The 3,810-nt window shown below is 45.5% G+C and overlaps 1 long non-coding RNA gene across 1 annotated transcript; it reads left to right on the top strand.

Annotated features, from left to right (window-relative positions):
- The first annotated feature begins 2,514 nt into the window (after positions 1 to 2,514).
- Positions 2,515 to 3,658, top strand: LOC121661555. The gene is made up of 2 exons (XR_006015013.1): positions 2,515 to 2,851; positions 3,419 to 3,658. It is a non-coding gene; the product is annotated as an uncharacterized LOC121661555 (long non-coding RNA).
- The last annotated feature ends 152 nt before the right edge of the window (positions 3,659 to 3,810 follow it).

Genomic DNA, 3,810 nt, shown 5'->3' with positions numbered 1-3,810 from the left:
TTTAGAATAAAAAATCCCCAGCTGGGGTTCCCCCCCCCCCGGGCTCAGGTTTTTTTTCCCTCGGTCCCAGCGGTCTGTGAGGCGATGTTCATCGCCAGGGTTTGGGTGTGGACCGTGCTGGGGCTGGGGTTTTGTCAGGCAGGATGATTTGGAGGGTCTCGGGAGCCCTGTTTCTGAGGGGCCTGGGTGGGGAGAGTGGTTGAGATGATGGTGGGATTGTGTGGAAGCTGAGAGGGGTGTGTGTGTGGAATGGTTCTAACCTTGTGTGTTTGGTTTTTGCCTTTCAGGTTTTTCAACACATTTTTAAATTTAGAATAAAAAAATCCCAGCTGGGGTTTTTTTTTTCCCCCCCCAGCTGGGTTTTTTTTTTCCTCAGTCCTGGCTGGTCTGCGAGGCGATGTTCATTGCCAAAGTTTGGGTGCGGACCGTGCTGGGGCCGGGGTTTTGTCAGGCAGGATGATTTGGAGGCTCCCGGGAACCCCGTTCCCAAGGGGCCAGGGTGAGGAGAGTGGTCGAGATGAGAGCAATGGTGGGGTTGTGTGGAACCTGAAAGAGGTGTGTGTGGTGGATGACTGTTATGTTCTCCCTGTGGTGCTGTTGTTTTGGGTTTCCTCTAACAATAAAACAAAATGTAGCAAGTTTTCCAGAAATAGAAAAATTGTTATATTGTATTGATATGTATTTGGCTTGTGTTGCTCTGTGTTGGTCTGTATTTGTGTTTGCTGCTGCATTTCCATGTATTGCTCTGTATGCAAATTGGACTTTTACCAGGGTGTATATGGATTGTATTTGTACTTTATTTGTATACATTGTTGTTTCCGTATATTGTGCTAGAGTGTAAATACAAAAATCCATTCAATAAAGTTGAATAAACCCTAATAAAGATATCCAGGCCCCTCCCCCCCGTCTTTCTTTGGTGTGGTTTAGTCATTTTTTCACTGTATTTCTTGCTTTGCTTTACTTTTTAGTCTATTCCTCATTTTACTTTTCCCTGTCTATCATTATTTCTGTGTCTTTCTTTTTCTCACTGTTTCTACCTCTGTCTCTCAGTTTCTCTTCTTCTCACTCTCTCCAATTATGTTTCTCTCCAATTATGTTTCTCTCTAGGTTTATTTTCCTATTTCTCTTTAACTATTTCCTTGTTTGTCTTTGACTCCATTTCTTTGCTTCTCTAGAACTCTGTTTCTTTGCTTTTCTCTTTCTCCTTATTGCTTCGTCTCTCTCTTTCTCTTTAACTCTGTTTCTGTCCTTCTCTATTTTTCTCTTTAACTCTGTTTCTTTGTTCCTGTTTGTCTTTATTCCTGTGCTACTCTTCTCTTTCCTCTTCTCTCTAACTCTACTTTTCTCTTTCTCTCTAACTTTACTTTCTCTCTCTCTAACTCTTTAGCTTTGCTTTTCTCTTTCTAACTCTTTAGCTTTGCTTTTCTCTTTCTCTCTAACTCTTTAGCTTTACTTTCCTCTTTCTCTCTAACTTTTCAACTTTACTTTCCTCTTTCTGTTTATTTCTAACTTTTATGTTAGAAATAAACTTTATTTTTATTTATAGCTTAAATTTTAAAAAAGCAGCAGTAGAATTTTAATGCTCCCTGGGAGTAAAAAAAAAAAAGTTTTACATATAAAATTTTTACTCCCAGGGAGCATTAAAAGTTCTACTGCTGCACCAGACTCTATTATTTTTTTCTTCTGTTTATATATAGTATATAGGGCCCCTAATTAGTGCTCCACATGGGAGTAACTAATTGAATTGATTAATCATTACATAGCTACTCCCATCTAGAGCACTAATTGAATTAGATAATTGGATATTAGTCAATTAGCCAATTTTTTGGTGTGTGCACACACACCACCCACACCTATCACTCATCCTAAGCTCTACCCCCATTTGTCACAGGCTCCCACCCCCCCACCCATGTGTCGCCGCCCCCTGGCCCTGGTCACCACCCCCCTGGCTCACGTCACACCCCCTGGCCCTGGTCGCCACCCCCCTGGCCTGTGTCATGTGGCCCTGGCCCTGCCCCCCGCTGCACATGTCATGTGGCTCCGCCCCGGGCACCGCCCCCGCCACTTGCGTCATAATATAAATGGAGAAGAATGACAGGTAGAAGGGGAAATGGATGTCTCCTCCCCAAGGGAAGGCTCCTAAATTGGATAGGAGCCGTTTCTCTAGGAACTGCTGCCTCTGATTGCCGCTGGAATGGCTCTGGAAGGAGCACAGAGGGGTTCATTCACCTTGGCTTTGTCCTGGGTGTGCAGAGCTGGGGAGATGCTTTGGGGCTGAGAGATTTCCTGTGCCATCTTCCATGAACATGAAGAGAGGTGGATTAAAAGTGCCTGCAGAGCTCTGATGTGCAGCCTGTGGCTCCCTGCTCCCACTGCTGCTCCGCTCAAGGAGTTTCTCAGCCCCAGAGCAGGAGAAAAAGGCAGAAAATAATGGAATCCTGGGGTTGTTGAGGCTGGCAAAGGCCTTTAGCATCATCAAGTCCAAACATCAACCACCACCATGGTCACATCAACCCATGACCTCAAGTACTATGTATTTATCCATACATATTTATCCATGGATTATCCATATACATTTATCCATAAATTTATCTGTGTATTTAGCCATGTATTTACCCATGTATTTTATGAACACTCAAGTGCCATATCCATGTATTTTATGAGCACTTCCAGGGTTGGTGACTCCACCACTGCCCTGGGCAGCTGTTCCAGCGCTGGACAACCCTTCCCGTGCTGGGCCAGGAGATGGATTCTGGAAATCCAGATTCCGAGGAGCAGGGGATTAAGGCAGCATTAGATTCCTTTATTCTCCCAGAAGGATAAAGGAGATTTATCCCCAGACGAACCAGAGGTGATCACACTGAGGTCATCAGTGGGATTTCTTCCTTACTCCCACAAATACCCACTGGGGTGACCGAGTTCCCTACAAGGGCGGTGTTGGAAGGAGCTGCTGGAATGTTTTGCTGTTCATTGGGATCCATAGGATGTTTGGTGTCTCTCAGAGCTGTTCCAGGCTCTCCACAGACCCAAACACTCCTCACACTTCTCCTCAGAGTAGAGAGGTTTCCCAGAGTGCTGGTTTTTAATTTCAGATGCTGGGATAACGACACGGCTTCAGGAGGCAGGAGACTCACTGTGCTGTGCCTCAGTCCAGGCAGGGACAACCCCCAGCTAATAAAAACCTCTTTAAAGCACAAAAAGTCCCATTAAACTGATATTATAAAGGCTGCAAATTGAAGCAGGCCTCAATCAGAAAGCAGCAGAATTTAATTCCCCCCCTTGCCCATTTGCATGATGATCTCCTTCCTAATTGCCCATCCACACTTTTCTCACAGAAGTGGGAAGAGAGCTGTCCCGAGGTTGGAGATGGTTCCAGCTTTATGGAGCTTTCATCTTTATCTGGTTTTATTTTTTACAGAGCACAGAACCAGAGAGTGGCAACTGCTTTCCTCTTGTTCCTCCTGTGGCAGTGAACTGCTCTTCCCAAGGACGGCTGCAGGAATTCTCAGGCAGCAGAACGTATGGAATGCCAGGCATGCTACAGAATTCCAGTGGGAGCGGCAGGAACTTCTGTTCTTTACTGGCAGGGCTGTGCCATGAAGGGGAGCTCGGAGATATTGGTCAGCTCAGGGAATGAGCCTGGCTCATGGTAAGGAAATTCGCTGTGCAGTTACTTTGGGCCCTTTCTCTCCTTCTCCTTCTCCTTCTCCTTCTCCTTCTCCTTCTCCTTCTCCTTCTCCTTCTCCTTCTCCTTCTCTTCTCCTTCTCCTTCTCCTTCTCCTTCTCCTTCTCCTTCTCCTTCTCCTTCTC

This window comes from Corvus kubaryi, unplaced genomic scaffold, assembly GCF_017639235.1.
Source record: "Corvus kubaryi isolate FWS band 111438036 unplaced genomic scaffold, C.kubaryi_AGA036_p1.0 37179, whole genome shotgun sequence".
Classification (NCBI taxonomy): domain Eukaryota; kingdom Metazoa; phylum Chordata; class Aves; order Passeriformes; family Corvidae; genus Corvus; species Corvus kubaryi.
The sequence above is the reverse complement of the archived record's forward strand: the minus strand, read 5'-3'. Positions and strand labels throughout refer to the sequence as shown.